The following is a 21,267-nucleotide window of genomic DNA, read 5'->3' on the forward strand; positions in this document are numbered from 1 at the left end:
GCTGACCAAGGAAATGTACCACTGAAGGGGTCACAGACTCACCTTTTCAGGAGATTATGAAGGATCATCATCATCTTCTTCACCACCACCACCACCATCACCATCATCTTCACCACCACCACCATCACCACCATCACCATCATCTTCACCACCACCACCACCACCACCATCACCACCATCTTCACCACCACCACCATCACCACCATCACCATCATCTTCACCACCACCACCATCATCTTCACCACCACCATCATCATTATCGTAGGGGCTTTCATTTATTAAGCTTTTACCATGGTCCATTTACCACAAGAAGTGTGTCATTTGTATTTTCTCATTTAATCCTACAAAGTAGTTACTTTTTATTAATCCCCATTTTACAAGTGAGGAAATTGAGGCTCCAGGAGACTGACTGACTTGGCCTTGAACAATGCAGTAATGACAGTTGGTTTTGAACTCAAGTACCTCTGATTCTAAAGCCCAAGTTCTTAGCCATTATGACAAATTATGCATCAGAATAACCTTGGTAATTTGTTAAAAATGCAGATTTTTTAGACTCCACCCCACAAGAATCTGATTGGGTAGACCTAGCAGAGGGCCCAGGAACGGATGCAACATCCGGCACCCAAGGCGATCCGGGTGATACCCTGGGCTGCGCTGGGAGGGCCGTCACATCTGCATCCTTCCCCGCAGTCCTCGTGCCTGAGAGGCTCCAATTCAGCCCTTCTCACGGGGGCCAGTGGAGTTCCTTTTAGTAGGACAGTGATTAGGCTGGGCCACGAGGCCAGGTCACCCTTCTTGGAAGACAAGAAAGTAGAAGACAGGAGTCCCAGACCAAGAGGAGAGGAGCTATGTTAACGACTCCTCGTAGCTCAGGGTCGGAGCTACGTGATCTTTAAGCAATGACATCAGCAACCTTTTTTCATAACTTCCCAAATGGGGTGGGAGTTAGGTAGGCGGCCAGAAACTATGGGATGGAGGATCACAAAATGGTCCTTTCATGTATGTAACAAATCATGTACTGACCCCTTCCTATGAGTCAGGCACCGTGCTGGGCATGCAGGAAACAAAACTGAAAAGGCACAGTCCCTGCACCGAGGCAGCCCACACTCTGGCGAGAGAGACTGACATGGAAAAAATAAGTGCAATTTGGGTCATTAAACTCAAATCATGCCCTCGGGCTCATAATTCTCGGAACAAAGGAAGCCGCCTGCCTGTAGGAAAATTGTCAGGCAGACTTCCTGAGTCCCGGTGGGGGATGTGAAGTAAAGAACATTTATTCATTTTTTCGATATATATATTTTGAGTACCTGTAATGTGCCAGGCTGTCTTCTAGACAGAGGTGAAAAATGGGCTTAGGGTCTGCTTCCGTGGAGCCTGTATTCTAATAGGGGACAGACAGCCGGCAAACAAATACTATAGAATACATCAGTGGAGGTAAGTGCGACAGGAAAAGTGAAACAGGGTCAGGAAAAGGAAGGGATGAGAGAATAATGGGGAGAAGCAGTAGTTAGGGGAACAACGCCAAGCCCAGGCCAACTCCATAGAAAGCCCAAGCTCAGGCTTTGAAAAACGCCCCTTGACCTTCAGCCCTGCTTTGTGATACTCCCTGGAAAGAGCCCACTTCCATCAGGCAGCACCTGCGGTGACAGAGTTGCCTGGTGGCTCCAATCCCACCCTCTACTTGAAGAACAACTCGTTAAGCTCGGAGTACCTCTTCACCTTACCTGTGCTTCTCCACCAGCCGCCACTCAGGCTGGCTTTCCCAGCTGCCAGGCTGCAAGACTGCCTGAGTCATTAGGAAATAGCATTGCCAGCCGCCGGCACCCATCCCTCAGCCCCACCCCAGTCCGGCAAGGGGTTCTGCTCTGAGGCATGCTACACAACAGCTGCTGCCCCTTCTTCCGCAGCACCTATGGAGGGTAGGGCTTCTCAAACCCTTTGAAGTGCACAAGAATGACCAACGGTGCTTGTCTTAAAATGTACGTTCCTAAGCCCTACAGCTATAAATTGAGTTAGTATAACTGGGTGCATTCCAGGAATCTGCATCTTCTTAACTAGCACTCAGATAGATGATTATCATGCTGGTGGTCCACAGGCTGCCCTTTGACAAAGACGTACTGCAGCCTCTATGCATAGAATTTCTTCTTGACCTTCCTGCATCCCACCCCCATCGTTCTGAGCTCATGTTGAATGGAATCTGCTACAGAAGTGACCATTAAAGAGGATGATGATTTTTGACCTTCAGCTACCCTAAGGGGCACACATCCTTGATTGGACTTATAAAGTGAGTCACAATAATCCTCTTTATTGCCCATTTTTCTTCAACAAATCTGGTGACCGTACCGCTGCTCTCCTGCCTGGCTCGCGTGCCGTGAGTAGCAGTGAGAACCCTGCAAGATGTATCATGGGCACAGATATAGCTTTGCAGCTCTGGTCCCCAGGTCCCATCCCAATCACCGACCCAATCTTTGCCTCTTGACAGGTGTCCTTCCCCTGCTTATCATAGGATGAAGAAACGGTTTGGGGACTGATAGTTAATTGGGCTTCTCTTCCAGGGTAGGAGGAATGTCAGTGTCACTCTCTAATATTCTCCCAATTCCATCCAAGGTGATGCTGGCAGGGGAGGGGAGAGTGACAAGGAGCATCTCTCGAGGACCTGTTGTGTACCAGAAACTACATGGGCACTTTGCACAGGTCACTTTTGATCTGGAGGACAGCCCTTCAAAGTAGATAAACTCCCATTTCACAAGTGAGGAAACTGAAGCTCAGGGATGGTAGGTAACTTGGCCCAAGTCCACAAGTAGCAAGGACTCTGGGCAGAGCTGGAATTCACACTCAGGCTTGTCCAACTCCCAAGCCCATGCTCATGGGTCTCCCCCTCCTGGCTTTTCTCACTTTACTGGAATCCCTAAGCCCCCAAATCAAAACACTTCACCTTGCTGCCACCTGCTGCAAACCAGGACAGAGCCTGGCTCCTGGTGACCTGCTGGGCTGGGCTTTCTTTAGTAATGGTATCTTCTCATTTGGATTTGGTTTTGTTCTTTCTCTTCCTATCTGGGGGAGTGACTGTTAAGAGCTGGGTTTGACTATTTAGAAAGCACCACGCAGGGACCCAGTGGGTTGTAATGGTAAAATGTCTGAACCAAATACCGTATTCCCTGCCAGTGGCTGATTAAGGGATTATTACCATTTTAAAAATAGTTTCTTAGAATTTAGGGTTTTTTTTTTTACCATTTAAAAAAATTACTGTTTTGATTCTGTTTGGAGAGGGTTTTCCATCTTGGAACTCTGTGGAGCTTCCACTGGAGCCTGTTTGGGGGAAAATGTTCTCTACAGTGTTCTGTAAGTGACATTTCCGAACCTGGACCAGGTTCACTAGCTCCAGCCCCCAGTTTTTGCTTATCAGTGTGAGTTATCTCATCTCCATTCCATATTCTCCTTCCCCATCCCACAAAAGATGTCCTGGGTGGTATTGGAATAGTATAATCTCCCTTCCTAATTTGCAAGAAATCATATTTGAAAGAGGCGAGGGAAAAGAAGCACAGCCTTAGAGGGCCCTTAATCTCCTTCATTTTAACTTGGTTTAAAGATCAGAGGTTCCAAGCAGGCCCCCAGCGACTTTGTTAGGGCTGTAATAAGATGAGCACACCTTTCATCTGAGGATCAGAAATGGCTTAACAGGCTCTAATTAAGCCTTCGGGAGAGGGAGGGATGAGGCCGGGGAGTGTGTGTTGAGGGGTTATCTCTAGCTAAAGATGAAAATTGAAACTTTTCCATTGGCTCACTGTATATCGCAACAGGGTACCTCAGCTTTCTTCCTCTGTGCAATGAGGATGGTAACCCCTCAACATTTGGTCTGGCTAAGCTCAAGGATTATTGAAAACTAGATTTGCATAGCACTCTCTTCTGCTTGCCTATGGTTAGACAGAAAGCTGGCTCTGCTGACATAATAAGAATGGCTATCATTTATTGGGTGTCTCCTACAAGATGCACTGTGCTGGGTGTACTTAAAATGTCTCGTCTTTTTATCAACCATCCATAAAAGCTATTCTCTCCATCTTGCAAGTAAAGAAACTGAGAAAGTCATGGTCCTCATCCATTCAGCTAGTTAGTTCCAGGCTTGAGAACTGAGTCGGGGTCTAGCTGTTTTCAAAGTCCCTGGTCTTTCCACTCTACAGAATTGCCCAGAACATGCTGGAGGAAACTCTGAGGCCTCTGGGCTAATCTTCCAACCCAGTGCAAGAATGTTCCCCACAGCATCCCTGAGGGAAACAGCCACACCGCCTCTCCTTGAGCTTGTCCTGGGCTGGGAGATTCACCGCCTCCCCAGGAACACATTCCAGAATCTTCCAGGCACTGAGTCAAAACCTGCCTCCTAGTCCTGCCCCATTAAGCAACCCAGGATAATCAGCTTTCTGTCTTTTTACCAGCTCTTCAAATATTTAAAAATAGCTTGACTTCCCTTCATTTATTCATCCTCTTCTGAAACTTAGCATAAAAATTTTTTGAGCACCTACTTCGTGTCAAGGGCTAGAAATGCGAGATAAATAAGTCATGCGACACAGGTGACAAATCTTTCACCACGAATGCTTTTTGGTTTGTCTGGGGCTCTATTAAAACATAAGGCCCAAAGTGGGTACCAGCTTCCAGATGGGGCAAACTGGCACAGAGCTGAGAGCACTGTGGGACTTTCACCGTCCTCACTCAAAACACTCAGTTTCTACTCACCACATTAAGTTGCTTACTGGAATTAGTCTTCAAATTTTTGATTCATTCTGAACTCTGGGGCTTGGAGTCAATTAATTACTCCTCTTGCCCCTCCCCCTAATCCCCACTTCCAAAATACACAGGGTTATTGTCACATGAACTTTTCATAGAAACCAGCCCTGGGCCCCCTTTTCCTGGACCATGGATCCATTTAACTCTGTTCCCATGGAGACTGGCAGAGCTGGCCAGGAGTGGGCGAATAAAAAACATTGTGAACCGACAGCCATATTTTGTTTTCCAAAGCTGATACAAACTCAGCTTTCCAAGGGCCTGATTTCCTGGAATGACTTGAGTGTAGCTGTAACCAGACACGGGAGGGTGGACAAGTGGCTTTTGTGAGTCACCCTTGCAAACCAAGACTTCAGGGATGCAGTGTCTTCTAGAAGGTTTGGGGAATCCATCTCCAACTTCCCGAAGTTCCGGCAGGTCCCACCAATTGCTGGGAGGACAGGAAGCCTCTCTTTGATCTCCTGTGCTGCCCTCTTCCCTGACAGAAGCCCACACACAGGCATGTCTGCCCCCTTTCTGGGGAGGTCTGTGTGGGATGGTCCAGCGTTTGTGGCCATAGAACGTGCTTCAGCTGCACCTCTGAGTAATACAAAGACAGCTACGCTTCTTATCATGGGCCTCTCAGCCAGAACACCAGGAAGTGTAGCAGACCTGCTGGGGTCTCTCCCCGCTCCAGACCGCTCCTCCTACTTGAAAAGCAAAGAACAATGGAAAATCCTAAAAACACACTGTCAGGTGATGGTCTGTGTTGCCGTTGCCCGTACATGGCATTGGGGGAACAGTGAGGACGGAGACACCCTCTCCATGGACACATCACCCACCCCCGGCATCTGTGCCCTGTCCCCCACCCCTGTTAGTATGAGCCTCTGGGACAGCTCAGATCCCACCTGCGCTAATGAGAAGTCATTAAGGCTCAGACAAGTTGCCAGTGGGCAAGCTGCTAGGAGGGCACCCGTGATTGCTACTGTGGAATACATTTTCAATCCGAGGAGGGAGTTTACCATAAATATGCAGATCCTTTGAAGCTGCCTTTGTGGGTCCTGGCTCAGAGCACAGGAGTAGGGTTTGATTGCTGGAAATCAGGAGCCTCGCGTGCCAACTCCCCGGCTGGGGGACGGACCTGACGAGAGAGGACCGGCTAGGGGTGCTGCTTGATGGGCCATTCCCAGAGACTTGGCCTTTGATGAGGAAATTCTGAGGCAGCAGGTTCTCCAGAGGGAGGGGAGAAAGAGATCGGTGGTCTGGGGGCTGCTTTGAAGGTTACTGAGAAGTCACTTCTTCCTTTTTTTTTTTTTTTAATTTATTTATTTATGGCTGTGTTGGGTCTTCGCTTCTGTGCAAGGGCTTTCTCTAGTTGCGGCAAGCGGGGGCCACTCTTCATTGCGGTGCGCGGGCCTCTCACTATCGCGGCCTCTCTTGTTGAGAGCACAGGCTCCAGACGCGCAGGCTCAGTAATTGTGGCTCACGGGCCTAGTTGCTCCGCGGCATGTGGGATCCTCCCAGACCAGGGCTTGAACCCGCGTCCCCTGCATTGGCAGGCGGACTCTCAACCACTGCGCCACCAGGGAAACCCACTTATTCCTTTTAATTAAGGCACCGGGAGAAAGGGGTTGGCGTGAGGTTTAAAATAGTTGACAATATCTCACAGAATATCCTACATTCTTAGGGCTGGAGGAGACCTGAAAGGTTATCAAGTCCAGTTCTCTCCACCAGAGAAAGCAGATGGGAACGTCATTCCTGGGCCGAAAACCTCTCCGTGGCCCCCATTTGCTTTCAGGGTAAATGGCAGCTCCAGAGCAAGGCTGTCCCGTGCTGGTCCCTGCCTACCTTCGAGCCTCCTCCTGTGCCATCCCCCCTCCACCGCCCCGTGCCTGCGCCCTCAAGCCCCATTTCTCGCCCGGCCGCTCCTGCTCATGTCTCCAGAGCTCAGGTCACAGAGTCCCTCCTCAGGGAGCCTCCAGGTGCTCCTGTTACCTGCTCCCCGGGCCTCTGCCTCTGCTGTAGCGTGCCCACGCTGCCCTTGCTGCAGGCTTGGGGACGCCGTGAGTACAGACCGCCCAGCTGGGAGAAGAGATGCACCAGTGAACGAGGGACTGGGGTGCTAGGACCTGGGGAGTGTGCGGAGAGCGTGGGGACCGAGGATTTTGTCACGAGACTGTTCCAAAGCCACTGCTCCCCATTTGTCCAAAAGAGATTCCACACGACAAGCCTCCCCACTGGCAACTGGAATTTGAAAATTGGAGTGGAAGGCCCCTCCGATCACTGATATGTTTCTCCCTTTCCATTTGCTTTCCGTTCTCTAACAGCAATAGTCCTCTCGTTAATTGAAAGTCTATCAGGTGCCTCATCCTGTGAGAGCATCTGGTTCTCCTGGCCACTCCCAGGATGACTGACAGCCGAGGGGCAGAAGAGCTGGCTTCCGAAGGGTGTTGCCTGACGGCCTTCTCTCCTCCTGCCTCCCTGGCCCACAGACTTCTGGCTCTTTCTCCCAAAGCACAGGGACTTCCTGCTTATCAGCTCTGATGGAAAAGTCACTGACTATAGAAGCTTATTCACACATCAGCCGGCAAACAAATTAGAGCTACTTAGAATTTCAAACGGGGGGCTGCTTTTGGACAGAGGAGCAGGGTTTTAAAGGACTGCACTTGAAATCTATTTCTTGTAATATGCCCGATCACGCAGCCCGCCTGAGCTCAGCCTGGGGAAGTTTGCCAGTTCTGAGTGACTGCTTCCTGCGCCTCTTCAGCCGGCTCATGCCTGGGAGAGCTGCTAATTTAGTCTCAGGAAGCAGCCCGCATCAGTCAGCTCTGATGAGACACGGGGCAGGCTCCAGGCCAGAGGTGTGGGGAGCGCAGACAGGCGGGCGGGGGGGAAGGGAAAATCCAGGGAGGTGAGAGGGAACTGTACGCAGGGCAGGCACCGTGGGGACATGGCAGGGCTCAGGCCAGTGCCAGCTCTCGTAGCTCTCCACGTTCCGTTCCTTGATTGCATCCTCAGTAAAACAGGAACGACGGTCATCATAGGACCTGCTCTGTGTGCGTCATCAAATGTTTGTGAGAACAAAATGAAATATTTTTTATAGATGTGCTTTGAGGATTCCACTCTATTGTGCACATTTTAGTTCTGCTGTCTCTCAGGGGGATGTCTGTCGATATATTTCTCTTTCTCTGCATGCAGTATTCCCGGGATCTCGCTTCTCGCCTGGTTTGGGGAAGAAAGACAAAGCAGGGCTGAGCCATATGCTCACGTCACTCCTGCTGCAACTCCAGAGCCCTGCAAGAAGGCTGCAAGGGCCAGCCCGTGCCAACCAGTCTGGCAGAAATAAATTCTGCCAGCTGGCCCCTCCCTGCTTCAGGAAGGGTTCCCCACGGCCCTCCTCCACCCCTCCCTCTCCTTCCTCTGTCCCTAACCTCTGTCCTCCACTCCCTAACGTGGTGGTATCACCAGTTCCACTTTGCAGTGGCTCTGGGTGGGTGTGCAGACAAAAACCAGAAGTCAAGGCTCTACTCCTGGGAGAATCCCCAGCACATCTAGGGCCTGCCTGACGTGGCACTGCCCAGACAAGAGCTGCTGACACCACCCCCACCGCCAACTAAAAGCGCCCCATCTTCCCAGAGCACGGTGAGGCCCAGCCACACACCATCTCCCACCTGCAGCCTGCATCCACCTAGGGGCAGCAATGGGCCATCCTCAGTCCATCCTGAAAGCTCAGCAATGCTTCTGCCCCCACCCTCCAGCATTCTCCTGACTCCTGGAGGACGGCAGGTGGGGGAGATCAGCTTCATCCTTCAGCCCAGATGCTTCGTTAGAACCATTAGTTCAATTGGCATCTGCCGTTCAGAGCTCAAAGTTGTGTATTATTAATACAACTGCTTCTCCAAGATACTTCTGTACCCGGCGAGCTTAACAAACGAAGCCAGGCACTCTCCATACCCTGACTGTGTCGTGCTCGTGGGCAGTGATTTTCTTGTAAGATGAAAAATCTCGAGCATGCCTGAGCTCTCTGATAAATTCTCTCCTCGGCAGCTAAGTGGAAATGTCTTCCGTCTTCTGGGAGGTGAGAGAGGGCTGTGCAGCTGAGTCTTCATATTTACAGACTCTGCCGTGTGCTCACCCCATGCTGGTTTGATTATCTTCCCAAATGTTTAGAAGAGAGTCTGTGAGATTTTTGACCATATGGGAAAAAAGGAGGGAGTTGAGATGTAGGCAAAAGAAATCATCAAAATCAGTACATCTGTCCAAAAAGAAAGGTGATGTGCGTATCCTCACTGCCCTGCTCGGGGAAATTTAACTTCTGAAACCCTAAGCTAGTTGGAGAGTCTATTAGATTCCTAAGAGCATCCCTGGGGATTGACATATTTAGCCAGAGCCCAGTGGGGTGAGCTGAGCTCCATTCCTCCCCTACATAGTATGTATCTGTCACCAGAGCTGCTGTCGGTTTGTTCTCTTTGGCAGGAGGAGTGGTGAGGGCGAGACTAAATTCCACTTCACATGCCAGAGGTTGGGGATTCAGGATAGAAGTCTGGGCACATCTTGGCAAGAGTCGAAAATTCAGGTGCAGACGAGTACAGTTGATCTGCATTATTTGCAGATTCCATATTTGCAAATTGGTCTACTCACTAAAATATATTTAACCCCAATGCAATACTCATGGTGCTTTCACAGACACGCACAGAGCAGTGAAAAATTTGAGTGGGTTGCCAGGCATGTTCCCAGCTGGGGTCCAGCAAGGTGATGCTCTGCCTTCTTTCGGCTCATACTGTAAACAAGTGTGCTTTTCACAGTCTCTGCAGTGTCATGTCTTTCACATGTTTGTGCTTTTTCTTGGAGATTTTGCTGTTTAAAATAACCCTCGTACTTAACGCTGAAGTGCTGTCTAGTGTTCCTAAGGGCAAGAAATCTGCAATGTGCCTTACAGAGAAAATACAGGCGTTAGAAAAGCGTTGTTCAGGCATGACATTTAATGCTGTTGTCCAATATTATTGAATCAACAGTATGTATTAAATAAGATGTCTATCAGCAGAAACACACATAAATCGAGGTTATGTGTTAATTGGTTGATGAAAATGTTGTGACCAGAGGTTCACAGGAACCTAACCCTGTTTTTCCCTTAGGAGAAATGGTTCAGTCTCCCTAATTCAGTGCTTGTGGCAACCTTATAGAACACAACTACCATGAATAACGAGAACCAACTGTAATGAGTTCAGCCAGGAGAGAAGACCAGGAAGGAGCAAACAGGAATGGCTGAAGTTTTCCTACAGTGGCCTTTTCCTTCTGCATTCATGACCCCATACTCCTGCTGTCTTGTTTTCTCACAATGTCCAAGGACCTCATCTGCCCCTTGATACTCTGGCCTTGCTTCTGATTCCCCTGATGTAGAAGTAGAATCTAGATCCCACATTCTTGGGGCCAAAAGGATTAGTAAAGGCCCTCTAGATCACTACTCAAATCAAATGCTTGAATTCTTGCAAATGTGTTCTCATGAAGTAGCGTCTGTGCTTGAATGCCTCCAGTGTTGGGGAACTCAGTACCTACAGGGACAGCATATTCCATCTTGGGAAGCTCTCATTGTTAGAAAGTTTCTCCATCTATTGGGTGGAATTCTTTCTTTCTGAAGCCCTCTTCCTTTTGTCCCTAGTTCCATTTCTTGGGTCCACACATCTAGTCCATCCTTCCCAGAACTGGCTGTACTTGTTCCTTCTAGAATGTGATTTCAATCTCTTTGCTGGTCAATATGCTTGGAATACACTCCAGTTAGTCTATGCTTCACTGAAAGAGTGGTGTGTGGAACAATATGCAATATTCAGGTGTGGTCTGAGTAGAAGAGCACTCTTCCCTTGCATCAAACCTGCCACCCCTTCGTAAGTAGTGTGTGCCGCTGACTGGGTGAAATATCTGGTGAATTGAATAATAATGTGTTAACACTTTGATATTTATTTCCATGTTGACCAGCTCTCACACCAGGCTCGCTAATGGAGGAATGCCAGGCATCAATCAGCCCCCGGGCTCAGAGAGAGCTGTTTCCTGGCAGGTGGGAGAGTGCCCTTCCTGGCAGCGTTCTCATAGGTGGCCACCTGCTTCATCTTTTTCTTTTTTAGTAGAACTTTTTTTTTTTTTTTAATTTTTAAATTTTATTTTTGGCTGTGTTGGGTCTTTGCTGCGTGCGGGCTTTCTCTAGTTGCTGTGAGCAGGGGCTACTCTTCGTGGTGGTACGCGGGCTTCTCACTGAGGTGGCTTCTTTTGTTGTGGAGCATGGGCTCTAGGCACGCAGGCTCAGTAGTTGTGGCTCGCGGGCTCAGTAGTTGTGGTGCACGGGCTTAGTTGCTCCGTGGCATGTACGATCTTTCCGGACCAGGGATCGAACCCATGTCCCCTCCATTGGCAGGTGGATTCTTAACCACTGCGCCACCAGGGGAGTCCAACCTGCTTCATCTTCGTGTCCAGGCAGCCGAGCTTCCCGTGCCCTCCTACAGTCACCTTCCGAGGCCTCTTTGTGTTGTCCCTCTCAGGCCTGTCTCTCCCCGGCTTTGCCCCACAGCCCTTTGAAAAGCTATACCACATTATAAATCTACCTGGCACTTTCAGGAATTCATGTATGAGTTGGAAGGGGCTAGACTAGATCCTTCTTTTATAGGTTCGATGACTGAAGACTCAAAAGAAGGGACTTGCCCAAAGGAATTTCATAATTCAATTCAACAGATATTTATTGAGCACCCATTCTAGGCCAGGCACTGTCCTGGGATCTGGAGCTCCAAAGGGGAATTTATTAATGCAATTGTCAGATATTTACTAAGCACTGATTCCACACTAGGCATTGGGCATATGTGGGGAATAAGTCAGAGCCTCACCAGTCATAGAATGTATTTTGTAGTGCAGGAAATGGACTTGAAGCAAATAATTATCTAAATAATTATATGAAATAAATAATTATCTAAATAATTATATGATGAGTGCTACAAAGAAGAAGTTCAGGGCATTATGCCTGAGTCTCTGTGACGGGGAGTGAGAGGTTGGGAAGGGTCTCCCCAAGGGGGTGACATTCAGGCCAAAGGTTGATGGATAGCTGGGCATCCCCAGGTGAAGAGCCCAAACAAGGGCTGCCAGAGCTAGTGGTCACGTGTGGAATTCAGAGACCAGAGCCAGTTGAAGACAGGGCCACATCAGGAAGCCAGAATCCCTGATGCTTTACTTTTTCCACTGTCCCCCACTGTCCTCTTCCTCAAACTTTATTTAAATATCCTCTCATATATCACCTCACACCAGTCAGAATGGCCATCATCAAAAAATCTACAAACAGTAAATGCTGGAGAGGGTGTGGAGGAAAGGGAACCCTCTTGCACTGTTGGTGGGAAGGTAAATTGATACAGTCACTATGGAGAACAGTATGGAGGTTCCTTAAAAAACTAAAAATAGAACTACCATACGACCCAGCAATCCCACTACTGGGCATATTCCCTGAGAAAACCATAATTCAAAAAGAGTCATGTACCACAATGTTCATTGCAGCTCTATTTACAATAGCCAGGACATGGAAGCAACCTAAGTGTCCATCGACAGATGAATGGATAAAGGTGTGGCACATATATACAATGGAATATTACTCAGCCATAAAAAGAAACGAAATTGAGTTATTTGTAGTGAAGTGGATGGACCTAGAGACTGTCATACAGAGTGAAGCAAGTCAGAAAGAGAAGAACAAATACCATATGCTAACATATATATATGGAATCTAAAAAAATATATGGTTCTGAAGAACCTAGGGGCAGGACAGGAATAAAGACGCAGACATAGAGAATGGACTTGAGGACACAGGGAAGGGTAAGGGTAAGCTGGGATGAAGCGAGAGAGTGGCATGGACATATATACACTACCAAATGTAAAATAGATAGCTAGTGGGAAGCAGCTGCATAGCACAGGGAGATCAGCTCAGTGCTTTGTGACCACCTAGAGGGGTGGGCTAGAGAGGGTGGGAGGGAGACGCAAGAGGGAGGAGATATGGGGATATATGTATATGTATTGCTGATTCACTTTGTTATACAGCAGAAACTAACACAGCATTGTAAAGCAATTATACTCCAATAAAGATGTTAAAATAAATAAATAAATATCCTCTTATAAATACGTAAGTCAGAATCAAAGGCAAGGAAAAGCAAAGTCTGACCTCAGGGATGTGGACTTTGAAGCAGGAAAGCTTATGGCAAATACCAATGGATAAGGAATAACAATTAAAATGTTTTCCAAACATTTAACTACACATCCACAGCCCAGGAAAATTAATATGTTGGGGGCAGTGCAGCAGAGTGGACCTGCCTGGGTTTGAATCTGCATTAAGTGTGGAACTTTGGGCAAGAAACCTAACCTCTCCGAGCCTCAGTTTTCTAATCTGTAAAATGGGGATGATAGTATCAACAGTACCTCCCTTCTAGTGTGGTTGGGAAGATTAAATAACAAACATAAAGCATTTAGTCTAGTATTTGACATGTGATAAATGCTCAAAAGTATCAGCTTGTATAATTTTCTTATAGTTAGTCCTTTAGTTATAAGTAACTAGGATAGGAGTTCACTGATGCCCAAAATGTATTTATGGAGCATCAGTTGTGTTGCAGGTACTCTGCTAGGTGCTGCGTATAGAGTAGTGAACAGGTAAGGTGTCCGAATCCCCTGGGCCAGGCACTTTCATCCTTTTTGAGCATGACTCGCATTCTAGTTGCCAATCCAGGATGCACATTAACACCCACCTACACATAATTGAAACCAAAGCTTATGAAACAGTAGTTGCCCCTGGTGTGTGGGTTGCACTCTGATCTATTCTGGATATATATTTCATTTTTAAAATGCAGGTCTTAACCCACTAAATTGATTTCCTAACCCACTAACGGGTAGCAGCCGCAGTTGAACAAAACACTGCCTTAGACCAACTCAGCTGAAGGCTTAATCAGCCCAGGAAGGGCTCATTTGATAGGAAGTCTTCCCAGCTTTCCCCGGGATTGTTTTTGATCTCTTACCTTTGGCATTTGCCACTGTTGTCCTTTGATCCTGGGTTTTTACAGTATTGTGCATGTAAGCACATATTTTCCGCTAAAAGAATATTTTGGCTGAGAGAATGAGCTCTTCCGCCAACATCGATAACTCCCTTTGTTCCCCAGGTCAACCCCTCAGGCAGGGGCCCTCACTCATGATCCAGTCTCCCATGTGAACTAAAGTTTTATGATTGGAGATATTAGATTTAAAGTCAATAAACATTTTGTTCCTTCACGCCAGAGGTTCACCACGGAGGCTTACATTACAAATCTTTTTGGCTGGTCATATATCAAGGCACAGACCTATACTATAGACACTCCAAACTGTAACTCAGTCTCAATTCCTGGGGCCTCTAGCCGTAGTGGTTCACATCTGACTGTCATTCTTCCTGCCTGTATGTTGAAATTAGTTCCGTGAACTCAAGGAGACACTAATACATTGTTTTATGTATTCTTCCTAGTGAGAACTTCAACTTTGAACCCTGAAACTGAGGTTAAAAAAACTGAGTCGTTGGTTATGGCTCGTCCACCTTTGGGATGGCCCTAGAGAACAAGGATCCGGAAGAAAGAGCTTGCGTTTACATAGGGCTTTAAACTTTTGTCACATCTGTGATCACCTCATATCATCCCAATAAGAGGAGAAGGGGAGAGAGACTAACTACCCTTGTCTTATAGGCAGCAAAATTGACTTCCCAGGGCCACACAGCAGGGTAGAACTTGACTTCTGGTCAGCTGCATTTCCACCAGACGGACAGTAGTGCTATAATCTTAAGTTCCCATGGCTTATTTTTTTTTTTAATTATTTTATTTATTTATGGCTGTGTTGGGTCTTCATTTCTGTGCGAGGGCTTTCTCCAGTTGCGGCAAGTGGGGGCCACTCCTCATCGCGGAGCGCGGGCCTCTCACCATCGCGGCCTCTCTTGGCTCATCATGGGGCCTCTCTTGGCCCCATGGCTTATTATGGCTCATCAAAAGCCATCGTACACACTAACTCAGTTGATTAGCAACAGCATTGCTGTACTGTGGGTAGGCAGATTCGTTTATTTCCACTTTGCAGATGAGGAAGATTCAGAGAGGTTAAGTGACTTGCTCAAGGTCACAGAGCTTATGCATGGCAGAAGAATTAAGAAAATGTAGGTCTCCTGGTGCCCTCCCTCTGCATCTCCCCGTGCTAAGCCCCTAAGTAACTACCCTGTGCCTTGGTCAGGATCACTCTTGTGGACTCTTGTAGCTGAATACCTTCAGGTCTGTATTCTCCAAAGAACAAGTTCACGGTGATCAGAGAGGTGTGTGGGAAGGCCCAGATCTTTTATTTATTTATTTATTTATTTATTTATTTATTTATTTATTTATTTATTTTTATTTATGGCTCTGTTGGGTCTTCGTTTCTGTGCGAGGGCTTTCTCTAGTTGTGGCAAGTGGGGGCCACTCTTCATCGCGGTGCGCGGGCCTCTCACCATCGCGGCCTCTCTTGTCGCGGAGCACAGGCTCCAGACGCGCAGGCTCAGTCGTTGTGGCTCACGGGCCTAGTTGCTCCGCGGCATATGGGATCTTCCCAGACCAGGGCTCGAACCCGTGTCCCCTGCATTGGCAGGTGGATTCTCAACCACTGCGCCACCAGGGAAGCCCGGCCCAGATCTTAAGGTCGGGGTAGCCTGCACCTGCCCTACCCCGACCAGATAGTATAGCAGTAAATCGAACCTGAGTTCAAATCCCAGTTCCATCCTCTATTAACTGTGATCCTCGGCAAGTTGTTTGACATCTCTAAGTCTCAATTCCATTCATTCATTCTTTCATTCAACAAAAACTTGTATGACATGCCTACATGAAGCCCGTAAGTGTTATTACTGTTGTCTGAAGCGCCTACATTTCTCAGGTGGGAATGATAACAGGGTTGTTATGCAGAATCCGAGAAATTTACATCAGCCAGCACATCACGTGGCTGAGTGCCCAGCGTGCAAAGGTGATGAGTAAGTGTTTGTGAAATCTGACTCTGAAGCAGAAGGGCTTGCCCGGCCGTGGAGTTATGTCAGCCTGTCTAGAAGCTGCATCCCAGCAGCGCTGAGTGCAAAGAACAATCATCTACACGTACATAAGATATTAAATGTTACAGAGCCATGTGCGTACTCACAGAGGCGGGTATGGATGTCAGGAAATCCCTCAGGGTTTTAAAAATGAATCCCTTTTTACCTATTTGGGAGAGAACAAAGCAGCAAAATGACAACCTCAAGTGATTCTCGGCGGGAGCAGGAGAGCTGCGAGCGAGAAGCGTGTGGCTGCTCTGGGCGGGACCGCCCAGCTCAGGCGACAGCGGAGGGCTGTCGCCCAGCGGCACAGGGAGAAAGACAGGTGGTGAGCAATGGTCTCATTAATGAGTGTATAATGACAGCCTGAGCCAGATGCTCTAAAGGAAAAGAATGCGGTTTGGGGAGAAGTTTTGGGAGATAAAGGAAAGGCTCCCTGAAGGTAGTGATTTCTCAACTGAGGCCTGAGGGGTTAACAGGTATAAACTAGATCAAGGTTGGGAAAACTTCTTTTTATAAAATAGGCCCAGATAGTAAAAATTTAGACTTTGCAGCTTTACTGTTGTAGGTGAGTGCAGTCACAGACAGTACATCAGTGAATCGGCGTGACTGTGTTCCAATAAAACTTTATTTCCTGAAACAGGCAGCGGGCCGGATTGGGCCTGTAGTCCGTGGTCTGCCAACCCCTGAACTAGCTGAAATGGGGCTGGGGGCCAAGGGGTCGGGCAGCAAGGAGAGTCCAGACAGGGAACAGCATGCACAGAGACCCTGGCAGGAAGGCACTTGTTGCACGTGAACTCATAGGTGTGCCAGGAGCACAGATAAAGCCGGGAAAGATGGTGTGAGATGAGTGTGGAGGGTGGACAGAAGCCAGGCCTCATGGGGCTTGGTGGGCCATGTTAAGGATTTTGGTTTCTATCCTTAAACGAAAGTGGGAGAAGAATTGAAGGGTTTCAGCAGGGGCCGGTGTGATCCTAGTTGAGACTTGATAGAGATGGCTGGCTGCTTCTGAGTGGAGAACAGAACAAAGAGAGAACCCGAAGGATCCTGGCCCAGGGCAAGTTCAGTGGGAGCTTGAATTAGGGTGGAGGGCAGGGAAAGGTGAGACTCGGGGAAATCAAGTGACTTGCTCAGGGTCACCCAGCCCTGAGGTCACAGTGCTGGATGCTAATGCAGTCTCCGGGTGACACACAACCAGCTCTTTCAGCAGGCGATGCCTGCGGTCAGGGCCCCTGGACAAGCCTTTCCCATGGTGCATTGCCGAGGGAATGACCAGCTTGCTTACGCTGACCCAGGGTCACATGGCAGACCACGCTCATTCAACTGTACAGCAGTCACCTCTCCAAGGGACCGTTGGGTTGCCCATATCAATGTCACAGGGTCTGTTCACTCAAGGCCCTAGGCCCCATCAGGCCTTATCTGTACTTTCCTTACAGCAGTGCTTTCAAGCTTGGTCCCTTGGTTGCTCCGCCAGGAATCTTAAACACAGATGCTGGAAGGAAAGGACCAATTCGAGACAGCTATCCAAATAGCGGAAGGAAATGACAGTTCACAATCAGAAAAGAGACACTATGAAAAGTAGACAAATTAACTTATGAAAGCACAGAAATGAGGGTGAGGCCACCACATTTCAGTAACCAATGCGCAGGACAGGATAATAATTGGCTTCAAAATGATGACACTGCACGAAGGTAAAGACGTCCACTCTGTTTAAGAGGACAGCAGAAAGTATAATTCCCTTTGAAAGAATTTTGGGAAATAATTCTTGCAAATAAATAATTAAAACCCTCCCCCTCAATTTTAGCGCTTAAAGGAGCAACATTATTATTTTTTTATTTGAATTTTATTTTATTTATTTAATTTTTATACAGCCAGGGAACAAGATTATTACTAATTTATATGGATTCTGTGTCCTTTGGGGAAGTTGGATAAATGATACTTTCTGTGCACGTGCAAACACATGTCATATCAGTTATATTTACCTCGATTTTCATATTTGACAAAGCACTTCTAGTTTCTTCTAAGAGCATAGAATCAGTAGTGAGAAGGAATACACGTTTGTTTTAAATATTGTGATCTCAATGAAGCAGCACATTGGTTTTTTCCACGCCTCAGCTCTGTGATTCAGGTAAATTATTACCTATGTGGACATCACTTTCCTTACTCGTAAGTAAGGTGGCAGTGAGATTCGTAAGCATAAACGAGCGCCCAGCACAGGGCCTGTGAGCGTGGTGGCTGGAGCCAGCTTGCCCGGCCAGCCAGAGCCCGTTATACACTTCTCTTCCCAACTCGGTGTCCCGTGACTGCATGTGGGTAGCTTGAAGTCAACCATGGTGGGTGTGTTTACACCACAGAAGTGGGCAGATCAGACAAGGCCTTTTTTCCTGGAGAGCCAGTTTTTAAACCTTTCCTAGCTTGCCACAGGTGGGCCTTCAGCCACTCTTCATTCCTGCACCCTTGCCTCTCTCTGACATCATGTTTTTCGTCTGAGTTGCTCTATGTGCTCTGCTCGAATCCAGCTTGCATCAGAATCACTGGAGAGCTGGCTACAACACGTACTGCTGGGTCCTGCTCCTAGACTGTCTGATTTAGTCAGTCTGGAACGGGGCCCAAGAATTTGCATTTCTAACACTGACGTTGCCGGTGCAGGAACCAAAGTATGAGACACTGGTCTAATCTACTAAACTGGAGTCTACAGTGCAAAGTGTAGGGCACAGAAGAGATTCCCATCTTCTGTCTCTGACGATGGCATGACAAATTCTATGAATACTCACCTTGTTCTTGGCACATATATCATCAGATTTAATCTCCTTAAGAACCCTAGGAAGTAATCATTACTATTTTAACCCCCATTTTATAGATGGGGAAACTGAGGCTCAGAGAGATTAAGTAACTCACCCAGGGTCACACAGCTCATAGGCAGAGAAGCCAAGTTAAACTCAGGTCCTCCCACTCTGGGGCCGTTGCGTTCGTGGTACAGACTGTGGGAAGCTCAGTGGTGAGTGGAGGCTGGAGTCAGCATGCCCAGCTGTGCACCCGCAGGGCCACATCAGCCCAGGGGGTGCCTTTGTCTTACCTGCCTTAAGGTGCTGTATGGGCTTGCAGTGGTGGTGTCCAAATCCATACCCTCGCCTCCCTTCACTGCAACCCCTGGAGTCTCTAAACTGGTGGGAAGGCAGAGCAAGTGGGAGAGACAGAAAGCACAGAGAGAGGGGCACGGAAAGACATTATTTGAAGCATTATCAAGCTGGCACATGTGGACATGTGGAAGAGGCTTACAAAGCTGCTGGTCCTGCAGGAGGTGTGCGAGCAGGTGTCAGCGGGGTGGAGCAAGGGAATTTGGCTGGAGACAGAGCCACAGATTGTCGGTGATGAGCGCTGTATCTCCTGCCCACCCCTGGCATGTGTGTGGCATGGAAGATGCCCAGTGGGTGGGGCAATTAGCCTGTATCCCAGGGCACCTGGCTCTGTCTCCCGCTCTCCTTCCCACTGCCTTTCCTCAGTTAGATTGCTCCGGGTAATAGCTGCCAAAGCCGCTTTGTTGGATGAGTTTATTAATTTCTTGGGGGCTAATGGGAGGGTTGGTGGGACATTCATTTCCTGACTGGAGCTTGGGGGCTAATTTGTCTTTTTGCCACATCCCCAGAGGTGGGTGTGGGAGGTGACATGGCTCAGGCTGTTGGATCTGGGTCTGGGTAAATCATTTCTATCCCTGGCTTTTGTGGCAACCTATCTACCTCATGGCTTGGGTCGGACAGGGAGTCTGGAGCTGGGGCAGGCAATTCGTGAGGATTGGGTCCCCTGAGAACAATGGGGGTGGGAAATTGGGTGGGGGAGTGGGGGGGTGAGATCTTGCTGGTCCTGTCGGTGTGAAGTGCGTGTTTAGATGACAGGACTCTGAGAAGTTCAGTCCTGTCCCAAACATCCAGATGCTGACATCAGGCCTAACTGTTCTTTATGTCCTTCTGTCCAAATCTGGCCCTTCCTATCCTAGGAGACTGTCAGAAGCCAATTCTAGCCATTTTGAAGAGAGGGAAGCAGACTCATTTTACCTGACTTTGTGGATGTAAAAACCCAGGAGGGAAAAAGCCGTGTCCGGGGTTCTTGCTGTGTGGCCGAGACTCCTTTGAGCCTTTCTCTGGTTGGCCAGGCCTGCTTATGTGGAGGAGCCCTTGGCATTCCCCGCCCAAGAGACAGCAGCGGACACAGAAAAGTCTTGGATTTAGGAGTCAGCCAGCTCTGTGTTCAAGCCCGTGCATCACCTGCTAGCCAGGTGACCTTAGGCAAGCCATTAAACCTTTGAGCCCCAGTTTCCTCGTAAATAAAGACATCATCACTACTCCACAAGGCTGGTGGGAGAATTCAAAGAGATGATAGGACACATCCAGCACAAGAGGGGTCCGGTGACTATTGTTCTCCTTTCCCCTTCACTTGAAAATCTAGCTGCTCATCCGTCATCCTCCCCATCTCTCTCCCCTGCCGAGAGAGAGGAGGAGGGGAAGCTCAGGCCATACCCGGGCCTGGCTGGGCCCTCCTGTGGGCCCTCCAGAGACCAGAGGACGCTTGCCTACCTCCTGCTCGTGCCCTACCGACAACAGCACTCAGCCCAAGTGATGGTTTCCCCCGCCTCCAAGTACCGGTCCCTGAGCAGGGTGCCAGGCTGTGAGTGTGAGCAAGCCAGCCCCTCACAGGCTAGCCGGGGAGATGGACAAGTAAACAAAACGTGCAGTAGGACACTGGAAGAGCCAGGCAGGAGGGCCACGAAGGCTTCCTTGGGGAGACTCATCCAGGGTTCAGAGCCCAGGGGTTAAAGCTCAGGTGTCTCAGCTGATGGGGAGGTGACCTCGGGCAAGTTGGGTGGGCTCTTATCTTGGCTTCAGTTTCTTTATCTAGACGTGGCTTCCGGTGTGGGTGTGCAGAGGACACGACTTATAAGCGAAAATGAACAGGGGCACGTGCCTCACTTTTCTGCCCACGCAGAGGTGGAGAAAGCTGCCCGGCCCCCTCCGGTGGCGTCCTTGCTGAGGCTTGGAGAGGGGTTTTTGGTCATCTCTCCTTTGGCAGGTGAAAGACTCACCTGGGGAGACCATCGGGCTCGTGCCTGGACCTGGAGGCATCCAGCCAGGCCCTCCCCTCTTCAAGGTCCAGACCATGACGTCAGGGAGATGGTTACTGCTCCCTGTGACCCCCAACGCTCCGGCCCCGGGGGAGGGGGGGTGGGGACCAAGAGTGAGATGTGTCTTTATTGCGGTTGGAGCTTCCACAAGAGGAACCCAGAGCCCAGCTCTGGTGGATAGAGCCATGTGGCATCCATGGAACTTGTGAGGGTTTTCCAGGGAAGCTGCCGCTGGTGCCTGGAGATGCCTGGCAGAGGCGGATGTGTGCATTTCATTGGGTTTCTAGCCAGCTATCCGCCGTCTCTCCTGGTGGCCCACCTCCAACACCCA

The 21,267-nt window shown here is 48.8% G+C and overlaps 1 protein-coding gene across 4 annotated transcripts in view; it reads left to right on the top strand.

Annotated features, from left to right (window-relative positions):
• Positions 1 to 21,267, top strand: part of GRIK4 (glutamate ionotropic receptor kainate type subunit 4) — a 440,922-nt gene that overhangs the window by 338,762 nt on the left and 80,893 nt on the right. The window lies entirely within an intron of this gene.

This window comes from Balaenoptera acutorostrata, chromosome 9 (genome assembly GCF_949987535.1).
Source record: "Balaenoptera acutorostrata chromosome 9, mBalAcu1.1, whole genome shotgun sequence".
Taxonomy (NCBI): Eukaryota; Metazoa; Chordata; class Mammalia; order Artiodactyla; family Balaenopteridae; genus Balaenoptera; species Balaenoptera acutorostrata.